This window comes from Pezoporus flaviventris, unplaced genomic scaffold (assembly GCF_033815535.1).
Source record: "Pezoporus flaviventris isolate CSIRO_AGI_PZ_B2104156 unplaced genomic scaffold, CSIRO_AGI_Pfla_v1 ptg000399l, whole genome shotgun sequence".
Classification (NCBI taxonomy): domain Eukaryota; kingdom Metazoa; phylum Chordata; class Aves; order Psittaciformes; family Psittacidae; genus Pezoporus; species Pezoporus flaviventris.
Window position 1 is genome coordinate 1 of NW_026892946.1, and position 26,021 is coordinate 26,021.

At 56.3% G+C, this 26,021-nt stretch overlaps 1 pseudogene; it reads left to right on the forward strand.

The window, feature by feature from the left end:
- Positions 1–5,204: 5,204 nt before the first annotated feature.
- Positions 5,205–24,492, forward strand: LOC133263658 (uncharacterized PE-PGRS family protein PE_PGRS10-like; annotated as a pseudogene).
- The last annotated feature ends 1,529 nt before the right edge of the window (positions 24,493–26,021 follow it).

The following is a 26,021-nucleotide window of genomic DNA, read 5'->3' on the forward strand; positions in this document are numbered from 1 at the left end:
TGGAGGCGGAGTGGGGACAGCGCGGTCCTAAAGCCCCCTTCCCGTGTGGGGACCACTCTAGGGCTCAGTTTGGGTGAAATTAATGGGATTTTGGGGTCATTTGAAGGGGAGACGAAGCCTGGGCAGGAATTGGCTTTTTTTTACTCAAAACGGAGGCGAGGGAGGGGTCAAAACGGGGGGGGGGGAGGGGGGAAATGGGGGGCAAGGGGAGCTGGGGGTCGGACAGGCAATGGCCATCAATACCCATCAATACCGATCAATACCGATCAATACCCATAAATACCCATCAATACCCATCAATACCGATCAATACCCATAAATACCCATCAATACCCATCAATACCCATCAATGGCCATCAATGCCGATCAATAGCCATCAATACGGATCAATACCCATCAATACCGATCAATAGCCATCAATACCCATCAATGCCGATCAATACCTATCAATACCCATCAATGGCCATCAATAGCCATCAATACCCATCAATGCCGATCAATAGCCATCAATAGCCATCAATACCCATCAATACCCATCAATGCCGATCAATAGCCATCAATAGCCATCAATACCCATCAATACCGATCAATACCGATCAATACCCATCAATACCTATCAATACCCATCAATAGACATCAATGGCCATCAATAGCCATCAATACCCATCAATGCCGATCAATAGCCATCAAAAGCCATCAATACCCATCAATACCCATCAATGCCGATCAATAGCCATCACTAGCCATCAATACCCATCAATACCGATCAATACCCATCAATACCCATCAATACCGGTCAATACCCATCAATTGATGCCCATCAATACCCATCAATACCCTCAATAGCCATCAATACCATCAATGCCCATCAATACCCATCAATACCCATCAATACCATCAATGCCCATCAATAGCCATCAATAGCCATCAATACCCATCAATACCGATCATACCCGATCAATACCCATCAATACCTATCAATGCCTATCAATACCCATCAATACCCATCAATGCCCATCAATAGCCATCAATAGCCATCAATACCCATCAATATCCCATCAATACCTATCAATACTCATCAATACCCATCAATACTCATCAATACCCATCAATACCCATCAATACCCATCAATACCCATCAATAGCCATCAATACCTATCAATGCCCATCAATACCCATCAATACCCATCAATAGCCATCAATACCCATCAATGCCCATCAATAGCCATCAATAGCCATCAATACCCATCAATACCCATCAATACCCATCAATAGCCATCAATACCTATCAATGCCCATCAATACCCATCAATACCCATCAATAGCCATCAGTACCCATCAATACCCATCAATAGCCATCAATAGCCATCAATAGCCATCAATACCTATCAATGCCCATCAATACCCATCAATACCCATCAATAGCCATCAATACCCATCAATACCCATCAATGCCCATCAATGCCCATCAATATCCATCAATACCCATCAATGCCGATCAATACCCATCAATCACTGCCGATCAATCACTGCCGATCAATCACTGTTAATCAATCACTGCCGATCAATCAATGCCGATCAATCAATGCCGATCAATCAATGCCGATCAATCACTGCTGATCGATCACTGCCGATCGATCACTGCCGATCGATCACTGCCGATCAACCACTGCCGATCGATCGCAGCCGATCGATCACATCCAATCAATCACTGCCAATCCCGATCAATAACCGCCAATCATTACCATTTCCTATCAATCACTGCCAATCGTTATCGATCATTATCAAGCCCTATCAATCCCAATCAATAACAATCACTATCAATCCTGATCAATCCCTATCAATCCCAATCAATCCCTATCGATCCCAATCAATCTCAATCGATCCCAATCAATCCCTATCGATCCCAATCAATCCCTATCGATCCCAATCAATCTCAATCGATCCAAATCAATCCCAATCAATCCCAATCAATCCCTATCGATCCCAATCAACCTCTATCAATCCCAATCGATCCCAATCAATCCCAATCAATCCCTATCGATCCCAATCAATCTCAATCGATCCAAATCAATCCCAATCAATCCCAATCAATCCCTATCGATCCCAATCAACCTCTATCAATCCCAATCGATCCCGATCAATCCCTATCGATCCCTATCGATCCCAATCAATCCCTATCGATCCCAATCGATCCCAATCAATCCCAATCAATCACTATTGATCCCAATCAGTCCCAATCAATCCCTATCGATCCCTATCGATCCCAATCAATCCCAATCAATCCCAATCAATCCCTATCGATCCCAATCAATCCCTATCGATCCCAATCAATCTCAATCGATCCAAATCAATCCCAATCAATCCCTATCGATCCCAATCAACCTCTATCAATCCCAATCGATCCCGATCAATCCCTATCGATCCCTATCGATCCCAATCAATCCCTATCGATCCCAATCAACCTCTATCAATCCCTATCGATCCCAATCAATCCCTATCGATCTCAATCAATCTCAATCGATCCAAATCGATCCCAATCAGTCCCTATCGATCCCAATCAGTCCCTATCGATCCCAATCAATCCCTATTGATCCCAATCAATCCCAATCAATCCCTATCGATCTCAATCGATCCCAATCAATCCCAATCAATCACTATTGATCCCAATCAGTCCCAATCAATCCCTATCGATCCCTATCGATCCCAATCAATCCCAATCAATCCCTATCGATCCCAATCAATCACTATTGATCCCAACCAGTCCCAATCAATCCCAATCGATCCCTATCGATCCCAATCAATCACTATTGATCCCAATCAGTCCCAATCAATCCCTATCGATACCAATCAATCCCAATCAATCCCTATCGATCCCAATCAATCACTATCGATCCCAATCAATCACTATTGATCCCAATCAGTCCCAATCAATCCCTATCGATACCAATCAATCCCAATCAATCCCTATCGATCCCAATCAATCACTATCGATCCCAATCAATCCCTATCGATCCCAATCAATCCCAATCAATCACTATCGATTGGCCCTCTATGGGGCAGAACCCCCCCTTAGGAGCCCTCTATGGGGCAGAACCTCCCCTTAGGACCCCGCTATGGGGCAGGCCCCACCTTCAGGCCCCGCTTGTCCCAATGCTTGAGCATCTCCAACCACTTCAGCTCCTGCTGCCGCCCCACATCCAGGGGCACCGGGCGGTCCCTATGGGGCAGGAGGTGGGGCAGGGTGAGGGGCCTGCCCCATAGCGTGCAGAGACCCTCATAGATCCCTATAGCCCCATTGCTCCCATAGCGCCCATAAACACCCATAACCCCATAGCCCCCCATAGCCCCATAGCCCCCATTGCCCCATAGCCCCCATAGACCCCATAGCCCCCATAGCCCCATAGACCCCATAGCCCCCATAGACCCCATAGCCCCCATAGCCCCATAGACCCCATAGCCCCCATAGACCCCATAGCCCCCATAGCCCCATAGCCCCCATAGACCCCATAGCCCCCATAGCCCCATAGCCCCAGGGGATCATTTTGGGTCAAAAAGAGGCGATTCTGGGTTAAAAAGAGGCGATTTTGGGGACAAAAAGAGGTGATTTTGGGTCAAAAAGAGGTGATTTTGGGTCAAAAAGAGGCAATTTTGGGTTAAAAAGAGGCGATTTGGGGTTAAAAAGAGGCGATTTTGGGTCAAGAAAAGGCGATTTTGGTTCAGAAAGGCGATTTTGGGTTAAAAAGAGGCGATTTGGGGTTAAAAAGAGGCGATTTTGGGTTAAAAAGAGGCGATTTGGGGTTAAAAAAGAGGCGATTTTGGGCCAATAAGAGGCGATTTTGGGTTAAAAAGAGGCGATTTTGGGTCAAAAAGGGGAAATTTTGGGTTAAAAAGAGGCGATTTTGGGTCATTCCTCATTGGTTCTGTTATGGGGGGGAGGGGGCCAATTTTGGGTCAAAAAGAGGCGATTTTGGGTTAAAAAGAGGCGATTTTGGGTTAAAAAGAGGCAATTTTGGGGTAAAAAGAGGCGATTTTGGGTTAAAAAGAGGAAATTTTGGGTTAAAAAGAGGCGATTTGGGGTCAAAAAGAGGCAATTTTGGGTTAAAAAGAGGCGATTTTGGGTCATTCCTCATTGGTTCTGTTATGGAGGTGGGAGGGGGCTCATTTTGGGTCAAAAAGAGGCGATTTTGGGCCAAAAAGAGGCGATTTTGGGTTAAAAAGAGGCAATTTGGGGTTAAAGAGAGGGGATTTTGGGCCAAAAAGAGGTGATTTTGGGTCAAAAAGAGAAATTTTGGGTTAAAAAGAGGCGATTTTGGGTCATTCCTCATTGGTTCTGTTATGGGGGGGAGGGGGCTCATTTTGGGTCAAAAAGAGGCGATTTTGGGGTAAAAAGAGGAAATTTTGGGTTAAAAAGAGGCGATTTTGGGTCAAAAAGAGGAAATTTTGGGTTAAAAAGAGGCAATTTTGGGTCAAAAAGAGGCGATTTTGGGTTAAAAAGAGGCGATTTTGGGTCAAAAAGAGGAAATTTTGGGTCAAAAAGAGGCGATTTTGGGTCATTCCTCATTGGTTCTGTTATGGGGGGGAGGGGGCTCATTTTGGGTCAAAAAGAGGCGATTTTGGGGTAAAAAGAGGCGATTTTGGGTTAAAAAGAGGAAATTTTGGGTTAAAAAGAGGCGATTCAAAAAGAGGCGATTTTGGGTTAAAAAGAGGCGATTTTGGGTCATTCCTCATTGGTTCTGTTATGGGGGGGAGGGGGCTCATTTTGGGTCAAAAAGAGGCGATTTTGGGGTAAAAAGAGGAAATTTCGGGTCAAAAAGAGGCGATTTTGGGTCAAAAAGAGGCGATTTTGGGGTAAAAAGAGGAAATTTCGGGTCAAAAAGAGGTGATTTTGGGTCAAAAAGAGGCGATTTTGGGTCAAAAAGAGGCGATTTTGGGGTAAAAAGAGGCGATTTTGGGTTAAAAAGAGGAAATTTTGGGTTAAAAATAAAGAGGCGATTTTGGGTCAAAAAGAGGAAATTTGGGTCAAAAAGAGGCGATTTTGGGTCATTCCTCATTGGTTCTGTTATGGGGGGGAGGGGGGCTCATTTTGAGTCAAAAAGAGGCGATTTTGGGGTAAAAAGAGGAAATTTTGGGTCAAAAAGAGGCGATTTTGGGTCAAAAAGAGGCGATTTTGGGTCAAAAAGAGGCGATTTTGGGTCAAAAAGATGGCCGCCGGTGAGCTCTCATTGGCTGACGATGAATCCAAGATGGCCGCCGGCGAGTTCTCATTGGCTGATGTGGAATCCAAATATGGCCGCCGGTGAGCTCTCATTGGCTGATGTGGAATCCCATATGGCCGCCGGTGAGTTCTCATTGCTGATGTGGAATCCAAGATGGCCACCGTTGCCCCCCCCCCTCCCCCCCGTGGCCTCCTCCTGGCTCCTCATTGGCTGACCGAATCCAAGATGGCCGCCGCCGCTTGCTCATTGGTCACAGCTGACCCCCCATTGGCTGCCGCCCGCCCCCTGCCTGCTGCTGGCTCCTCATTGGCTGCCACCCTTGACCCCAACATGGCCGCTATTGACCTCCTGTGGCTTCCTGGCTCCTCATTGGTCACTGCTGACCCCCCATTGGCCACCACTGGCTCCTCATTGGCTGTCCCCACTGCCCCCTTTGTGCTCCTGGCTCCTCATTGGCTGCTGTTGACCCCGCCTTTGCTCTCCTGGCTCCTCATTGGTTGTCCCCAATACCCCCCTTTGCGCTCCCGGCTCCTCATTGGCCACTGCTGACCCCCATTGGCCACCACTGGCTCCTCATTGGCTGTCCCCACAGCCCCCCTTTGTGCTCCCAGCTCCTCATTGGCTGCTGCTGACCCCCCATTGGCCGCTCCTGGCTCCTCATTGGCTGTCCCCACTGCCCCCCTTTGTGCTCCTGGCTCCTCATTGGCTGCTGTTGACCCCCCCTTTGCTCTCCTGGCTCCTCATTGGTTGTCCCCAATACCCCCCTTTGTGCTCCCGGCTCCCTCATTGGCTGCTGCTGACCCCCCATTGGCCGCTACTGGCTTCTCATTGGCTGTCCCCACTGCCCCTCTTTGTGCTCCTGGCTCCTCATTGGCCACTGCTGACCACCCATTGGCCACCACTGGCTCCTCATTGGCTGCTGTTGACCCCCCCTTTGCGCTCCTGGCTCCTCATTGGCTGCCCTGCTGCGTGCTCCTGGCTCCTCATTGGCCACTGCTGACCCCCCATTGGCCACCACTGGCTCCTCATTGGCTGTCCCCACAGCCCCCCTTTGTGCTCCCCGGCTCCTCATTGGCTGCTGCTGACCCCCCATTGGCCGCCGCTGGCTCCTCATTGGCTGTCCCCAATACCCCCCTTTGCGCTCCTGGCTCCTCATTGGCCGCCTCCCTCCCCCTCTCCTCATTGGTCAGTCCCGGGGTCACCCGGGGCTTTGCAGCCTCCCCATTGGCCGAGCCGCGGGGCGACCCACGTTCTGATTGGCTGCGGCAGCAGGCAGCAGGCAGCCAATGAGGAGGCTGGAAGGGATGTCAGCCAATCACAGCGGCCAATGGGGGGGGGGGGGGGGGGAAGCAGCCAATCAAAAGCCCTTCTGTCCAATGGGAGCGCTGGGATGTGACGGGCAGCCAATCAGAGCGGGGCAATAGGAGGGTGTTATTGCACCCCCCACGATAGCCCCATATCCGCCCCACATAGCCCTAGAGCCCGCCCCATAGCCCCATATCCGCCCCATATAGCCCCATATCTGCCCCCCATAGCCCCATATCCACCACTATAGCCCCATATCTGCCCCCCATAGCCCTATAGCCCCCCCATAGCCGCATAAACACCCCCCCATAGACCCATATCTGCCCCCCATAGCCCCATATCCACCCCATATAGCCCCATATCCACCCCCATAGCCTATAGCCTGCCCCATAGCCCTATAGCCCACCCCATGGCCCCATATCTGCCCCCCATAGCCCCATATCCACGCCCCATATCCACCCCCCATAGCCCTATAGCCTGCCCCATAGCCCTATAGCCCACCCCCATGGCCCCTTATCTGCCCCCATAGCCCCAATATCCACGCCCCATATCCGCCCCACATAGCCCTATAGTCAGCCCCATAGCCCCATATCCACCCCCCATAGCCCTATAGCCCCCCCCATAGCCCCATAACCACCCCCCATAGCCTCATATCCACCCCCCATAGCCCCATAACCACCCCCTATAGCCCCATATCTGCCCCCATAGCCCTATAGCCCCCCCATAGCCCCATAACCACCCCCCATATCCACCCCCATAGCCCCATATCTGCCCCCCATAGCCCTATAGCCTGGCCCATAGCCCTATAGCCCGCCCCATAGCCCCATATCCACCCCCTATAGCGCCATATCTGCCCCCCATAGCCCCATATCTACCCCTATAGCCCCATATCCACCCCCCATAGCCCATAACCACCCCCATAGCCCCATATCCGCCCCCCATTAGCCCTATAGCCCGCCCCATAGCCCCATATCCACCCCGTATAGCCCCATATCCACCACTATAGCCCCATATCTGCCCCCCCATAGCCCCATATCCACACATATAGCCCCATATCTGCCCCCCATAGCCCTATAGCCCGCCCCATAGCCCCATATCCGCCCCATATAGCCCCATATCTGCCCCCCATAGCCCCATATCCACCACTATAGCCCCATATCTGCCCCACATAGCCCTATAGCCCGCCCCATAGCCCCATATCCACCCCCCATAGCCCCATATCCACCCCCCATAGCCCCATAACCACCCCCCTATAGCCCCATATCTGCCCCCCATAGCCCTATAGCCCACCCCATAGCCCATAACCACCCCCCATAGACCCATATCTGCCCCCCATAGCCCCATATCCACCCCATATACCCCACAGTAGCCCCATAGCCCCTCTATAGCCACATAGCCCCCTAAAGCCCCATAGACCCCTATAGCCCCGTAGCCCCCCTATAGCCCCATAGCCGTGCTATAGCCCCGTAGCCCCCCTATAGCCCCATAGACCCCTAGAGTCCCATAGCACCCTGTAGCCCCATAGCTGCGCTATAGCCCCGTAGCACCCTAGAGCCACATAGACCCCTAGAGCCCCATAGCCCCCCTGTAGCCCCATTAACCCTATAGCCCCATAGCCCCCCTATAGCCCCCATAGACCCTCTATAGCCCCATAGACCACCAATAGCCCCATAGCCTTCCTATAGCCCCATAGCCCCCTATACCCCATAGCCCCCCTATAGCCCTATAGACCCCCTATAGCCCCATAGCCCCCAAATAGCCCCATAAACCTTTATAGCCCCATAGACCCCTATAGCCCATAGCCCCCCTATAGCCCTACAGCCACATGACGCCTATAGACCCATAGCCCCCCTATAGACCCATAGCCCCCCAATAGCCCCATAGACCCCAATAGGCCCATAGACCCCTATAGCCATATAGACACCTATAGCCCCATAGCCCCCTATAGCCACATAGACCCCTAGAGCCCTATAGACCCCCTAGAGCCCCATAGCCCCCCTATAGCCCCATTAACCCTATAGCCCCATAGCCCCCCTATAGCCCCATAGACCCTAGAGCCCTATAGACCCCCTAGAGCCCCATAGCCCCCAAATAGCCCCATAAACCTTTATAGCCCCATAGACTCCTATAGCCCCATAGCCCCCCTATAGCCCCATTAACCCTATAGCCCCATAGCCCCCTATAGCCCCATTAACCCTATAGCCCCATAGCCCCCTATAGCCCCATAGCCCCCTATAGCCCTATAGACCCCTATAGCCCCATAGCCCCCAAATAGCCCCATAAACCTTTATAGCCCCATAGCCCCCCTATAGCACCATAGACCCTATAGCCCCATAGCCCCCCTATAGCCCCATAGACCCCTTATAGCCCTATAGACTCTTATAGCCCCCATAGACCCCAATAGGGCCCATAGACCCCTATAGCCCTATAGACACCTATAGCCCCATAGCCCCCCTATAGCCACATAGCCCCTAGTAGCCTCATAGACCACTATAGCCCCATAGACCACTATAGCCCCATAGCCCCCCTATAGCCCTATAGAATCCAATAGCCCCATAGACCCCCAATAGCCCCATAGACCCCAATAGGCCCATAGACCCCTATAGCCCTATAGACACCTATAGCCCCATAGCCCCCCTATAGCCACATAGCCCCTAGTAGCCCCATAGACCACTATAGCCCCATAGCCCCCCTATAGCCCTATAGACTCCAATAGCCCCATAGACCCTATAGCCCCATAGACCCCAATAGCCCCATAGACCCCAATAGGCCCATAGACCCCTATAGCCCTATAGACACCTATAGCCCCATAGCCCCCCTATAGCCACATAGCCCCTAGTAGCCCCATAGACCACTATAGCCCCATAGACCACTATAGCCCCATAGCCCCCCTGTAGCCCTATAGACTCCAATAGCCCCATAGAACACTATAGCCCCATAGACCCCAATAGGCCCATAGACCCCTATAGCCCCATAGACCACTATAGCCCCATAGCCCCCCTATAGCCACATAGCCCCTAGTAGCCCCATAGACCACTATAGCCCCATAGACCCCTATAGCCCCATAGACCCCCTAGAGCCCCATAGACTCCAATAGCCCCATAGACCCTATAGCCCCATAGACCCCTATAGGCCTATAGACTCCAATAGCCCCATAGACCCCTATAGCCCTATAGACTCCAATAGCCCCATAGACCCCTATAGCCCCATAGACCCCCTAGAGCCCCATAGACTCCAATAGCCCCATAGACCCCTATAGCCCCATAGACCCCTATATTTTGGGGTGATTTCGGGTGGTTTCTGACCGGTTTGGGGGGGGGGTTTGGGGTCATTTCAGCCCTTTTTGGGGTGGTTTTGGGCCTTTTTCGCCTGTTTTGGGGCGATTGTTTCCGTTTTTGCCCATTTTGGGGTGTTTTTTAGTGGTTTTTTCCCATTTCTTCCCAATTTTGGGTGGTTTTGGGCTATTTCTGCCCATTTTGGGGCAGTTTCTACCCGGTTTTGGGTGGGTTTTTTTGCCGTTTCTGCGTATTTTTGGGTGTTTCTTGCCCGTTTCTGCCCGTTTTGGGGTGGTTTTTGGCCATTTCGGTCCATTTTCGGGTGTTTTTTGCCCATTTTTGCAAGTTTTAAGGGGTTTTTTTGCTGTTTCAGCCCGTTTTGGGGGATTTTTTGCCGTTTCTGCCCATTTTTGGGCCGTTTCTGCCCGTTTTGGGGTGGTTTTTGGCCATTTCGGTCCATTTTCGGGTGTTTTTTGGCCATTTTTGCAAGTTTTAAGGGTTTTTTTTGCTGTTTCAGCCTGTTTTGGGGGATTTTTTGCCGTTTCTGCCCATTTTGGGGCCGTTTCTGCCCGTTTTGGGGTGGTTTTTGGCCATTTCGGTCCATTTTCGGGTGTTTTTTGGCCATTTTTGCAAGTTTTAAGGTTTTTTTTTGCTGTTTCAGCCCTGTTTTGGGGGATTTTTTGCCGTTTCTGCCCATTTTTGGGCCGTTTCTGCCCGTTTTGGGGTGGTTTTTGGCCATTTCGGTCCATTTTCGGGTGTTTTTTGCCCATTTTTGCAAGTTTTAAGGGTTTTTTTTTGCTGTTTCAGCCCTGTTTTGGTTTTTTTTTTGCCGTTTCTGCCCATTTTTGGGCCGTTTCTGCCCGTTTTGGGGTGGTTTTTGGCCATTTCGGTCCATTTTCGGGTGTTTTTTGCCCATTTTTGCAAGTTTTAAGGGTTTTTTTTTGCTGTTTCAGCCTGTTTTGGGGGATTTTTTGCCGTTTCTGCCCATTTTTGGGCCGTTTCTGCCCGTTTTGGGGTGGTTTTTGGCCATTTCGGTCCATTTTCGGGTGTTTTTTGCCCATTTTTGCAAGTTTTAAGGGGTTTTTTTTTGCTGTTTCAGCCTGTTTTGGGGGATTTTTTGCCGTTTCTGCCCATTTTTGGGCCGTTTCTGCCCGATTTTGGGAGGTTCGGGTCCGTTTCTACCTGGTTTCGGGTGTTTTTTTGCCATTTCTTCCCTTTTTTTTGTGCGTTTCTTTGCCCTTTTTGCCCGTTTTTGGGTGTTTTCAGACCGTTTCTGCCTGTTTCTACCTGTTTCCAAACATCTGGGGCCGTTTTGGGCTGCTTTGGGACGGTTTTGGGGTGGTTTTGGGCCATTTTGGGGCCGTTTTCGAGTGGTTTGGGGCCATTTTTGGCCCTTTGGGGGCTGGTTTGGGCTGGTTTGGGCCGGTTTTGGGCAGCTTTGGGCATTTTCTACCCATCTGGGACCGTTTTGGGTGGTTTCGGGCCGGTTTGGGGTTGGTTTTGGGCCGTTTTTGACAATTTTTGGCCGGTTTGGACCATTTTTGGCCGTTTTGGGGTCGTTTCAGCCCATTTTGGGGAGTTTGGGGCCATTTTTGGAGCCCTTTTGGGCCGTTTTGAGGTGTTTTGGGGCCGGTTTTGGCCATTTCTGCCCATTTGGGCTGGTTTGGGGCAGTTTTCTGCCAGTTAGAGGGCTATGGGGCAATAGGGGCTATGGGGCAATAGGGGCTATGGGGCAATAGGGGGCTATGGGTGAAATAGGGGGCTATGGGGGCAATGGAGTCTATGGGGGCAATGGGGGCTATGGGGCAATAGAGGGCTATGGGTGCAATAGGGGGCTATGGGGCAATAGATGGCTATGGGGGCAATAGGGGGCTATGAGTGCACTATGGGGCTATGGGTGCACTATAGGGGGCTATGGGTGCACTATGGGGGGGCTATGGGTGCACTATGGGGCAATAGGGGCTATGGGTGCAATAGAGGGCTATGGGTGCAATAGCGGGCTATGGGGGCAATGGAGTCTATGGGGGCAATGGGGGCGATGGAGCAATAGAGGGCTATGGGTGCATTGTAGGGGGCTATGGGTGCATTGTAGGGGGCTATGGGTGCACTATGGGGTTATGGGTGCACTATAGGCAGCTATGGATGCACTATGGGGCTATGGGGCAATAGAGGGCTATGGGGGCAATAGAGGGCTATGGGGCAATAGAGGGCTATGGGTGCAATAGAGGGCTATGGGGCAATAGAGGGCTATGGGTGCAATAGGGGGCTATGGGGCAATAGGGAGCTTTGGGGCAATAGAGAGCTATGGGGGAAATAGGGAGCTATGGGGCAATAGGGGGGTATGGGGTAATAGGGGGCTATGGGGCAATAGAGGGCTATGGGGGCAATAGGGGGCTATGTGGCAATAGGGGGCTATGGGGCAATAGGAGGCTATGGGGGCAGTGGGAGCTATGGGACGATAGAGGGCTATGGGTGCAATAGGTGGCTATGGGTGCAATAGGGGGCTAAGGGGGAAATGGGGGCTATGGGGCAGTAGGGGGCTATGGGTGCTATAGGGGGCTATGGGGCAATAGGGGGCTATGGGGCAATAGGGGGCTATGGGTGCAATAGGGGGCTATGGGGGCAATGGAGTCTATGGGGGCAATGGGGGCGATGGAGCAATAGAGGGCTATGGGTGCAATGTAGGGGGCTATGGGTGCACTATGGGGTTATGGGTGCACTATAGGCAGCTATGGATGCACTATGGGGCTATGGGGCAATAGAGGGCTATGGGGGCAATAGAGGGCTATGGGGCAATAGAGGGCTATGGGTGCAATAGGGGGCTATGGGTGCACTATAGGGGGCTATGGGTGCACTATGGGTCTATGGGGCAATAGGGGGCTATGGGTGACTATAGGGGGCTATGGGTGCACTATAGGGGGCTATGGGGGCAATGGAGGGCTATGGGTGCACTATAGGGGGCTATGGGTGCACTATGGGGGGCTATGGGTGCACTATAGGGGGCTATGGGTGCACTATGGGGGGCTATGGGTGCACTATGGGGGGCTATGGGTGCACTATGGGGCTATGGGGCAATAGGGGGCTATGGGGGCAATAGAGGGCTATGGGGGCAATGGGGGCTATGGGGTAATAGGGGGCCACGCCCCCTTTTCCCATTCCCCCAAGGCCACGTCTCCTTTGCCCCGTGACCACGCCCCCTTGCCCCATGAACACGCCTCCTTTGCCCAATGGCCACGCCCCCTTCGCTTCATGGCCACGCCCCCTTTTAGCCGCGGCCACGCCCCTTCGCCGCACGGCCACGCCCCCTTCGCCCAATGACCACGCCCCCTTTGCCCCATGACCACCCCCCCATGGCCGCGCCCCCTTCCCCCCTATGGCCACACCCCTTTGCCCTATGGCCACGCCCCTTTACCCCGTGACCACGCCCCCCTTGCCCATGACCACGCCTCATTTGCCCTGTGGTCACGCCCCTTTGACCCTCGGCCACGCCCCCTTTGCCCCATGGCCACGCCTCCTTACCCCGTGGCCACGCCCCTTTACCCAATGGCCACGCCCCCTCCTGTCCCATGACCACGCCCCTTTCTTCTATGGTCACGCCCCCTTTGCCCATGTCCACGCCCCCTTGCCCCATGACCACGCCCTTTTACTCGTGGCCACGCCCCTTTGTCCTATGACCACATCCCCTTTCCCCATATGGCCACGCCCCCTTCCCCATGACCACGCCCCCTTTTGCCCGTGGCCACCCCCCCCGCCCCATGGCCACGCCCTCTTCGCCCCATGGCCCCTCCCCCTTTGCCCCACGGTCACGCCCCCCTCTGCAACATGACCACGCCCCCTTCGAAACATAGCCCCTCCCCTTCCCCTATGGGGGCGTGGCCTCGCCGTCGCGACTCCCCATTGGCCGCCATGCCGATGTGGGCGGGGCCAATCCAAGCCACCCCCCCCCACCCCCGAGGGTGGAAAAGGGGGCGGGGCCAAGGGGGTTCTTTTTAGTTGATACGGGGGGGCGGGGCCAGAGCAAGCCCCGCCCCCTCCCCCCCTCCCCCCCCCCCGGAAAGGCGCTTTTGGGGGTGGGGGAGGGGCGGTTCCGCCGCTAAATTTCCTCTTTTTGGGTGTTTTTTTGGGGGGATTCGGTTAAAATAAAACGGGGAGGGGTTTCGGGGTGTGGTGCTGGCTCTGCCTTTTCCCGCCATATGCAAATACATGCTAATGAGCCCCCCCTTTTTAGCGCCATGGTTAAAGTTGGGGGGGGGAGGGTCGAGCGCTAGGACCCAGCGCAGCGGAGCCTGTCGCGCATGCGCGGAGCGCCTCCGCTTAGCGCTCGGCAGATTCGCCACGGTTGGCGGATGGCGGGTGAATTAATTAATAAATTAATTAATTAATTCGGTGGGGAGGGGGGTGGAAAACGTCCACTTTGAGCTTTTTTTTTTTTTTGGTGTTTTTTTTTTTTGGTTTTTTTTTTTTTGGGGGGGGGGTGAAAGAAAAGGATGGAAAGTGCGGCGCGGGCCCGCGCATTGCGCAGCTGGCTCCGCCTCCTTTCCCCCCCTCAGTCTCCCGCTGGCGCCGCCGGTACCGGACACTCGGGCTTGGCCTGACCGGAACCGGAACAACCGGAACCGGAAGCGAGACCGGAACCGGAACCGGAACCGGAGAGAGGGGGCGGCGGCGGCGAGAGCGGCCGGTGAGGAGGGGGGGGGGGTGTGGGGCCTATGGGGAGCTATGGGGTTTATGGGGCCTGTGGGGCTCTATGGGGTGTCTATGGGGAGCTATGGGGTCTGTGGGGTGTCTGTGGGGCTCTGTGGGGAGCTATGGGGTGTCTATGTTGGTCTATGGTGCTGTGTGGGGTCTATGGGGCTCTGTGGGGCCTGTGGGGCTCTATGGGGTGTCTATGGGGTGCTATGGGGAGCTATGGGGTCTGTGGGGTGTCTGTGGGGCTCTGTGGGGGAGCTATGGGGTGTCTGTGTTGGTCTATGGTGCTCTATGGGGTCTATGGGGCTCTGTGGGGCCTGTGGGGCTCTATGGGGTGTCTATGGGGTGCTATGGGGAGCTATGGGGTCTGTGGGGTGTCTGTGGGGCTCTGTGGGGAGCTATGGGGTGTCTGTGTTGGTCTATGGTGCTCTATGGGGTCTATGGGGCTCTGTGGGGCCTGTGGGGCTCTATGGGGTGTCTATGGGGTGCTATGGGGAGCTATGGGGTCTGTGGGGTGTCTGTGGGCTCTGCGGGGAGCTATGGGGTGTCTGTGTTGGTCTGTGGTGCTCTATGGGGTCTATGGGGCTCTATGGGGCCTGTGGGGCTCTATGGGGTGTCTATGGGGTGCTATGGGGAGCTATGGGGTCTGTGGGGTGTCTGTGGGGCTCTGCGGGGAGCTATGGGGTGTCTGTGTTGGTCTATGGTGGTCTGTGGGGATCTATGGGGCTCTGTGGGGGCCTGTGGGGCTCTATGGGGAGCTATGGGGTGTCTATGGGTGTCTGTGGGTGTCTGTGGGGTGTCTATGGGGCTCTGTGGTGAGCTGTGGGGAGCTATGGGGCTCTATGGTGCCTATGGGTGTCTATGGGTGTCTGTGGGGCTCTATGGGGCTCTATGGGTGTCTGTGGGGTTCTGTGGGGCTCTATGGGGTGTCTCTGGGGCTCTATGGGTCCTATGGGGGCCTATAGGGGTCTGTGGGGCTCTATGGGTGTCTATGGGGGTCTGTGGGCTCTATGGGGTGTCTATGGGGCTCTGTGGGGTCTATGGGGAGCTATGGGGTCTATGGGCTCTGTGGGGGCCTATGGGCTCTATGGGGTGTCTATGGGGCTCTATGGGGTGTCTATGGGGGCCTGTGGGGCTCTATAGGGATCTGTGGGGCTCTGTGGGGTCTGTGGGGCTCTATGGGTGTCTATGGGGAGCTCTGGGGTCAATGGGGCTCTATGGAGGCCTATGGGGATCTATGGGGTGTCTATGGGGCTCTGTGGGGCCTGTGGGGCTCTATGGGAATCTATGGGGTGTCTGTGGGGGCCTTTAGGGGTCTGTGGGGGGCTATGGAGCATCTATGGGGCCTGTGGTGCTCTGTGGGTGTCTATGGGGCTCTATGGGGCCTATGGGGTGTCTATGGGGAACTATGGGGCCTATGGGGCTCTATGGGGGTCTGTGGGGTGTCTATGGGTGTCTGTGATACTCTATAGAGCTCTATGGGGATCTGTGGGGTGTCTGTGGGGAGCTATGGGTTCTATGGGGGTCTGTGGGGTTCTATGGGGCTCTATGGGGAGCCATGGGGGCCTTTAGGGGTCTGTGGGGGGCTATGGGGCATCTGTGGGGTCTGTGGGGCTCTATGGGGCCTGTGGTGCTCTATGGGTGTCTATGGGGTGTCTGTGGAGATCTATGGGGCTCTATGGGGCTGTGTGGGGTGTCTATGGGGCCTGTGGGGCTCTATGGGGGGTCTGTGGGGTGTCTATGGGGAGCTATGGGGTCAATGGGGCTCTATGAGGGCCTCTGGAGCTCTATGGGGCTCTATGGGGTGTCTATGGGGTCTATGGGGTGCCTGTAGGGCTCTATGGGGATCTGTGGGCTCTGTTGGGTGCCTGTGGGGTTCTGTGGGGTGTCTATGGGGTTCTATAGGGCTCTATGGGGCCTATGGGCTGTCTGTGTTGGTCTGTGGTGCTCTATGGGGGCCTGTGGGGATCTATGGGGTGTCTGTGGGTCTATGGGGGTCTTTGGGGCTCTGTGGGGGGCTATGGGGTGTCTATGGGGAGCTATAGGGTTCCATGGGGCTCTATGGGGCCTATGGGATGTCTGTGTTGGTCTATGGGGCTCTATGGGGGTCTGTGGGAGTCTATGGGGCTCTAGGGGGCCTATGGGGCTCTATAGGGATCTATGGGGTGTCTATGGGGGCTTATGGGGCTCTATAGGGATCTGTGGGGCTCTATGGGGTGTCTATAGGGGTTTGTAGGGGGGCTATGGGGTGCCTGTGGGGCTGAGGGGGATGTGTGGGCCTATGGGGGGGGGGCTATGGGGTGATTGTGGAGGTGAGGGAGTAACTGTGGGTCTCTATGGGTCTCTATGGGTCTCTATGGGTCTCTATGGGGGTCTCTGTGGGGTCTCTATGGGTCTCTATGGGGTTTTAAGTTCTCTATGGGGTCTTTGTGGGTCTCTATAGGGTCGCTATAGATCTCTATGGGTCTCTATGGGGTTTCTGTGGGGTCTCCTTGGGTCTTTATGGGTCTCTGTGGGTCTCTATGTGTCTCTATGTCTCTCTATGGGTCCCTATGGGTCCCTATGTATCCCTATGGGTCTCTTTGGGTCCCTATGGGGTCTCTATGGGTCTCTATGGGTCCCTATGTGTCTCTATGGGTCCTTAGGGGTCTCTATGGGTCCCCATGGTTCCCTATGGGTCTCTATGGTTCCCTATGTTTCTCTATGGGTCCCTATGGGTCCCCATGGTTCTCTATGGTCTCCCTATGGGTCTGTATGGGTCTCTATGTGTCCCTATGGTCTCTCTATGGGTCTCTATGTGTCTCTATGTGTCTCTATGTGTCCCAATGTGTCTCTATGGTTCCCTATGGGTCTCTATGGGTCACTATGGTTCCCTATGGGTCTCTATGGGTCTCTATGGTCTCTCTATGGGTCTCTATGGGTCTCTATGGGTCTCTATGGTCTCTCTATGGGTCTCTATGGGTCTCTATGGGTCCCTATGGTCTCTCTATGGGTCTCTATGGGTCTCTATGGGTCTCTATGGTCTCTCTATGGGTCTCTATGGGTCTCTATGGGTCCCTATGGTCTCTCTATGGGTCCCTATGGTCTCTCTATGGGTCTCTATGGGTCTCTATGGTCTCTATGGTCTCTTCTATGGGTCTCTATGGGTCTCTATGGGTCCCTATGGTCTCTCTATGGGTCCCTATGGTCTCTCTATGGGTCTCTATGGGTCTCTATGTGTCTCTATGGGGTCCCTATGTGTCCCCATGGTTCCCTATGGGTCTGTTCCTGATGCTCCGCCCCCCGCAGCGCCGATGCCCGAGGATGGATGCGGAGGCGGGGCTGAGCCTCGGGGGCAGGGCCCCCCCTGGCGCAGTTACAAGCTCCTGGTGGACCCGGCCCTGCGCCGCGCCCCACACAAGGTTTATCGCTACGATGGCGTCCACTTCAGCGTGCCCGTGAGTGACCCACACCTGCCCCAGAGCTGCCCCATAGCGGCCCATAGCGGCCCCATAGCGGCCCCATAGCTGCCCCATAGCGGCCCCATAGCTGCCCCATAGCAGCCCCATAGCGGCCCATAACTGCTCCATAACTGCCCCATAGCAGCCCCAGAGCGGCCCCATAGCAGCCCCACACGTGCCCATAGCGGCCCCATAGCTGCCCCATAGCGGCCCCATAGCGGCCCCACATGTGCCCCATAGCTGCCCCATAACTGCCCCATAGCTGCCCCATAGCGGCCCCATAACGGCCCCATAGCTGCCCCATAGCTGCCCCATAGCTGCCCCATAGCGGCCCCATAGCAGCCCCATAGCTGCCCCATAGCTGCCCCACGGCTGCCCCACACCTGCCCCACACCTGCCCACACCTGCCCCACACCTGCCCCATAGCTGCCCCATAGCTGCCCCATAGCGGCCCCATAACTACCCCAAAGCGGCCCCATAGCGGCCCCACATGTGCCCCATAGCGGCCCCATAGCTGCCCCATAGCGGCCCCACACGTGCCCCATAGCGGCCCCACACGTGCCCCGTAGCTGCCCCAGAGCGGCCCCATAGCTGCCCCATAGCTGCCCCATAGCTGCCCCATAGCGGCCCCATAGCTGCCCCATAGCGGCCCCATAGCTGCCCCACACGTGCCCCATAGCTGCCCCACACGTGCCCCATAGCGGCCCCATAACTGCCCCATAGCGGCCCCACACGTGCCCCATAGCGGCCCATAGCTGCCCCACACGTGCCCCATAGCTGCCCCATAGCGGCCCCATAGCTGCCCCATAGCGGCCCCATAGCGGCCCCATACGTGCCCCACACGTGCCCCATAGCGGCCCCACACGTGCCCCATAGCGGCCCCATAGCTGCCCCATAGCAGCCCCACACGTGCCCCATAGCGGCCCCACACGTGCCCCATAGCGGCCCCATAGCAGCCCCATAACTGCCCCACACGTGCCCCATAGCTGCCCCATAGCGGCCCCACACGTGCCCCATAGCGGCCCCACACGTGCCCCATAGCTGCCCCATAGCGGCCCCATAGCTGCCCCCATAGCTGCCCCATAACTGCCCCATAGCGGCCCCATAGCGGCCCCATAACTGCCCCATAGCTGCCCCATAGCTGCCCCAGAGCGGCCCCATAGCTGCCCCATAGCGGCCCCATAGCGGCCCCACACGTGCCCCATAACTGCCCCATAGCGGCCCCAGAGCGGCCCCATAGCTGCCCCAGAGCGGCCCCATAGCGGCCCCATAGCTGCCCCATAGTGGCCCCACACGTGCCCCATAGCGGCCCATAGCGGCCCCACACGTGCCCCATAGCGGCCCCATAACTGCCCCATAGCTGCCCCATAGCGGCCCCATAGCTGCCCAGAGCGGCCCCATAGCTGCCCCATACGTGCCCCATACGTGCCCCCATAGCTGCCGCATAGCGGCCCCACACGTCCCCCATAGCGGCCCCATAACTGCTCCATAACCGCTCCACAGCTGCCCCATAACTGCTCCATAACTGCCCCACACGTGCCCCATAGCAGCCCCATAACTGTTCCATAACTGCCCCACACATGCCCCATAGCGGCTCCATAACTGCTCCATAGTGGCCCCACACCAGCCCCATAGCGGTTCCACAGCTGCCCCATAGCGGCCCCATAACTGCCCCACACGTGCCCCATAGCGGCCCTGTAACTGCCCCATAGCAGTTCCATGGCTGCCCCATAACTGCTCCATAACTGCCCCATAGCAGTTTCACGGCTGCCCCATAGTGGTTCCACGGCTGCCCCATAGCAGTTCCATGGGTGCCCCATAGCAGTTCCATGGGTGCCCAATAGCGGCCCCATAGTGGCTCCATAGCTGCCCCATAGCGGCCCCATAGCGGTTCCATGGGTGCCCCATAACTGCTCCATAACTGCCCCATAGCGGCCCCACACCTGCCCCGTAGCAGTTCCATGGCTGCCCCATAGCTGTTCCATACTTGCCCCATAACTGCTCCATAACTGCCCCAGAGCTGCCCCACACCTGCCCCATAACTGCCTCATAAGTGCTCCATAACTGCCCCACACCAGCCCCATAACTGCTCCATAGCGGCCCCACAGCTGCCCCATAGCGGCCCCACAGCTGCCCCATAGCGGTTCCATGGCTGCCCCATAGCGGCCCCACAGCTGCCCCATAGTGGTTCCATGGCTGTCCCCATAACTGCTCCATAACTGCCCCAGAGCGGCCCCATAGCGGCCCCAGAGTGGCCCCACAGCTGCCCCAGAACGGCCCCACACCTGCCCCATAGCGGCTCTGTTGCCGCTCCATAGCGGTTCTGTGGCTGCCCCATAGCGGTTCCATGGCTGCCCCATAGCAGCCCCACAGCTGCCCCATAGCGGTTCCATGGCTGCCCCATAGCAGTTCCCTAACTGCCCCATAGCAGCCCCATGCCTGCCCCATAGTGGCCCCACAGCTGCCCCAGAGCAGCCCCATAGCAGTTCCATGCCTGCCCCATAGCGGCACCATAGTGGTCCCATGGCTGTCCCATACCGGCCCCATAGCGGTTCCACACCTGCCCCATAACTGCCCCATAGCGGTTCCAGGGCTGCCCCATAACTGCTCCATAACTGCCCCATAGCGGCCCCACAGCTGCCCCATAGCGGTTCCATTGCTGCCCCATAGCGGCCCCATGGTGGCCCCATAGCGGCCCCATAGCGGTTCCATTGCTGCCCCATAACTGCTCCATACCTGCCCCATAGCGGCCCCATGGCTGCCCCATAACTGCTCCATAGCTGCTCCCGTGGCTGCCCCATAGCGGTTCCTTGGCTGCCCCATAGTGGCCCTATGGCTGCCCCATAGCGGTTCCATGGCAGCCCCACAGATGCCCCATAGCAGTTCCATTGCTGCCCCATAACTGCCCCATAACTGCTCCATAGCAGCCCCATTGCTGCTCCATAGCGGCCCCATGGCTGCCCCAGAACTGCCCCATAGCGGTTCCATGGCTGCCCAATAAATGCCCCATAGTGGCTTCATAACTGCCCCATAGCGGCCCCACGCCTGCCCCATAACTGCTCCATAGTGGCTCCATGGCTGCCCCACGGCTGCCCCATAGCTGTTCCATGGCTGCCCCATAGCTGTTCCATGGCTGCCCCATAGCGGTTCCATGGCTGCCCCATAGCAGCCCCATAGTGGTCCCATGGCTGTCCCATAGCGGTCCCATAGCTGCCCCATGGCTGCCCTATGGCTGCCCCATAGTGGCCCCATGGCTGCCCTATAGTTGCCCTATGGCTGCACTATAGCAGCCCCATGGCTGTCCTACAGCTGCCCTATGGCTGCCCTATGGCTGCCCTATAGCTGCCCTATGGCTGCCCCTTAGCAGCCCCATAGGTGCCCTATGGCTGCCCTATGGTTGCCCTATGGTTGCCCTATGCCTCCCTATGGCTGCCCTATGGGAGCCCTATAGCTGCCCTATAGCTGCCCTATGGCTGCCCCTTAGCAGCCCCATAGCTGCCCTATAGGTGCCCTATGGCTGCCCTATGGCTGCCCTATGGTTGCCCTATGCCTCCCTATGGGAGCCCTATAGCTGCCCTATAGCTGCCCTATGGCTGCCCCTTAGCAGCCCCATAGGTGCCCTATGGCTGCCCTATGGTTGCCCTATGGTTGCCCTATGCCTCCCTATGGCTGCCCTATGGGAGCCCTATAGCTGCCCTATAGCTGCCCTATGGCTGCCCCTTAGCAGCCCCATAGCTGCCCTATAGGTGCCCTATGGCTGCCCTATGGCTGCCCTATGGTTGCCCTATGCCTCCCTATGGGAGCCCTATAGCTGCCCTATAGCTGCCCTATGGCTGCCCCTTAGCAGCCCCATAGCTGCCCTATAGGTGCCCTATGGCTGCCCTATGGCTGCCCTATGGTTGCCCTATGCCTCCCTATGGGAGCCCTATAGCTGCCCTATAGCTGCCCTATGGCTGCCCCTTAGCAGCCCCATAGCTGCCCTATAGGTGCCCTATGGCTGCCCTATGGTTGCCCTATGCCTCCCTATGGGAGCCCTATAGCTGCCCTATAGCTGCCCCATAGCTGCCCTATGGCTGCCCCTTAGCAGCCCCATAGCTGCCCTATGGCTGCCCTATGGTTGCCCTATGCCGCCCTATGGCTGCCCCATAGCTGCCCCATAGCTGCCCCATAGCTGCCCCATAGCTGCCCTATGGCTGCCCCTTAGCAGCCCCATAGCTGCCCTATAGGTGCCCTATGGCTGTGGGGTGCCCCATAGGCAAGCGGGATGCCCCATAGACAAGTGGCATGCCCCATAGATATGTGTTGTGCCCCATAGACAAGTGTGATGCCCCGTAGCCATGTGTTGTGCCCCATAGACATGTGTGATGCCCCATAGCCATGTGTTGTGCCCCATAGACAAGTGTGATGCCCCATAGACAAGTGTTGTGCCCCATAGATATGTGGGGTGCCCCATAGACATGTGTGGTGCCCCATAGCCGTGTGTTGTGCCCCATAGACAAGTGTGATGCCCCATAGCCATGTGTTGTGCCCCATAGACATGTGTGATGCCCCATAGCCATGTGTTGTGCCCCATAGACAAGTGTGATGCCCCATAGACAAGTGTTGTGCCCCATAGATATGTGTTGTGCCCCATAGATATGTGGGGTGCCCCATAGACATGTGGGGTGCCCCATAGCCATGTGTTGTGCCCCATAGACAAGTGTTGTGCCCCATAGCCATGTGTTGTGCCCCATAGACAAGTGTTGTGCCCCATAGCCATGTGTTGTGCCCCATAGACAAGTGTGATGCCCCATAGACAAGTGTTGTGCCCCATAGATATTTGTTGTGCCCCATAGATATGTGTTGTGCCCCATAGACAAGTGTTGTGCCCCATAGACAAGTGTGATGCCCCATAGATATGTGGGGTGCCCCATAGCCATGTGTTGTGCCCCATAGATATGTGTTGTGCCCCATAGCCCTGTGTTGTGCCCCATAGATATGTGGGGTGCCCCATAGCCATGTGTTGTGCCCCATAGATATGTGGGGTGCCCCATAGACCTGTGTTGTGCCCCATAGATATGTGTGATGCCCCATAGACAAGTGTTGTGCCCCATAGATATGTGTTGTGCCCCATAGACCTGTGTTGTGCCCCATAGATATGTGTTGTGCCCCATAGATATGTGTTGTGCCCCATAGCCATGTGTTGTGCCCCATAGATATGTGGGGTGCCCCATAGACCTGTGTTGTGCCCCATAGATATGTGTGATGCCCCATAGACAAGTGTTGTGCCCCATAGATATGTGTTGTGCCCCATAGACCTGTGTTGTGCCCCATAGATATGTGTTGTGCCCCATAGACCTGTGTTGTGCCCCATAGATATGTGTTGTGCCCCATAGCCATGTGTTGTGCCCCATAGACATGTGTTGTGCCCCATAGCCATGTGTTGTGCCCCATAGATATGTGTTGTGCCCCATAGCCATGTGTTGTGCCCCATAGATATGTGTTGTGCCCCATAGCCATGTGTTGTGCCCCATAGATATGTGTTGTGCCCCATAGCCATGTGTTGTGCCCCATAGATATGTGTTGTGCCCCATAGCCATGTGTTGTGCCCCATAGCCATGTGTTTGTGCCCCATAGATATGTGGGGTGCCCCATAGCCATGTGTTGTGCCCCATAGACAAGTGTTGTGCCCCATAGACAAGTGTGATGCCCCATAGCCATGTGTTGTGCCCCATAGATATGTGGGGTGCCCCATAGACATGTGTTGTGCCCCATAGACAAGTGTGATGCCCCATAGCCATGTGTTGTGCCCCATAGCCATGTGGGGTGCCCCATAGCCCTGTGTTGTGCCCCATAGATATGTGTGATGCCCCATAGACAAGTGTTGTGCCCCATAGCCATGTGTTGTGCCCCATAGATATGTGGGGTGCCCCCATAGATATGTGTTGTGCCCCATAGCCCTGTGTTGTGCCCCTCAGCCCCCCTTCATCCCCCCATGGTGCTGCCTGCAGGTCCCTTTGTGTGTGTGTGGGGGGTGGGGGGGGGGGGTGTGGGGCAGCCCCCCCCTGCCCCTAACGTGTGGGGCGCTGCCCCCCAAGCAGGACCCCGGGTACCCCCCCGCGGGCGCCGTGCAGGACCCACGGCCCCGCCGCATCTGGGCCAAGCACCGGGACCTCTCCCTGCCCGTGCCCAAGTTCAAGGTGAGGATGGGGGCGCTATGGGGCGCTGTGGGGTTTCTATGGGGTTTCTATGGGGTTTCTATGGGGCGCTGTGGGGTTTCTATGGGGCTCTATGGGGTTTCTATGGGGCTCTATGGGGTTTCTATGGGGCGCTGTGGGGTTTCTATGGGGCTCTATGGGGTTTCTATGGGGCGCTGTGGGGTCTCTATGGGGTTTCTATGGGGCGCTGTGGGGCGCTGTGGGGTTTCTATGGGGCTCTATGGGGTTTCTATGGGGCTCTATGGGGCGCTGTGGGGTTTCTATGGGGCTCTATGGGGCGCTGTGGGGTTTCTATGGGGCTCTGTGGGGTTTCTATGGGGCTCTATGGGGTGCTGTGGGGTCTCTATGGGGCTCTATGGGGTTTCTATGGGGCTCTATGGGGCGCTGTGGGGTTTCTATGGGGCTCTGTGGGGTTTCTATGGGGCTCTATGGGGCGCTGTGGGGTTTCTATGGGGCTCTATGGGGTCTCTGTGGGGTTTCTATGGGGTCTCTGTGGGGTTTCTATGGGTCTCTGTGGGGTCTCTATGGGTCTCTGTGGGGTCCCTATGGGTCTCTATGGGTCCCTATGGGTCTCTATGGGTCTCTATATGCACTCAATGTTTCCTTATGTCCCCCCTATCTCTCCCCATGTTGTTCCCCCATGACCCCCCCATATCCCCCCATACCCCCCCAACCCCCCCATCCCCCCATACCCCCCTATACCCCCCCCACCCCCCCATCTCCCCCATACCCCCCCATATCCCCCCATAACCCCCTATACTCCCCATATCTCCCCTTTACCCCCCCATATCCCCCCCATATCCCCCCCATCTCCCCCCCATACCCCCTCCATACTCCCCCCATCTCCCCCCATCTCCCCCCATCTCCCCCCATACCCCCCCATATCCCCCCCATCCCCCCCCATATCCCCCATATCCCCCCCATAACCCCCCCTACCCCCCCATATCCCCCCATATCCCCCCCATATGCCCCATATCCACCCCATATCCCCCCCATATCGGCCCATATCCCCCCCACATCCCCCCACATCCCCCCATATCCCCCCCATCTCCCCCATACCCCCGCATATCCCCCCATATTCCCCCCATATCCCCCCCATATCCCCCATATCCCCCCCATACCCCCCCATACCCCCCCCATCTCCCCCCATATCCCCCCCATACCCCCCCATCTCCCCCCATCTCCCCCCATACCCCCCCATCTCCCCCCCATACCCCCCATATCCCCCCCATATCCCCCCCATACCCCCCCCATATCCCCCCCAATACCCCCCCAAACCCCTCCATCTTTCCCCTCCCCCATCCCCCATCTCCCCCCATATCCCCCCCATCTCCCCCCATGTTGTGCCCCCCATATGCCCCCATACCCCACCCCATACCCCCCCATATTGTGTCCCCCCATCCCCCCCCATCCCCATCTCCCCCCATATGCCCCCCATACCCCTCCATACCCCCCCATCTCCCCCCATATCCCCCATACCCCCCCATAACCCCCCCATATCCCCCCCATATCCCCCCATACCCCCCCATATCCCCCCCACATCCCCCCATATCCCCCCCATACCCCCCCATATCCCCCCCACATCCCCCCCACATCCCCCCCATAACCCCCCATCTCCCCCCAAACCCCCCCATATCCCCCCATATCCCCCCCAAACCCCCCCATACCCCCCCACATCCCCCCCATACCCCCCCATACCCCCCCATACCCCCTCCATACCCCCCCATATCCCCCCCATATCCCCCCCCATATCCGCCCCATACCCCCCCATATCCCCCCATCTCCCCCCATCTCCCCCCATCTCCCCCCATCTCCCCCATCTCCCCCCATCTCCCCCCCATATCCCCCCCATACCCCCCCATACCCCCCCATATCCCCCCATCTCCCCCCATACCA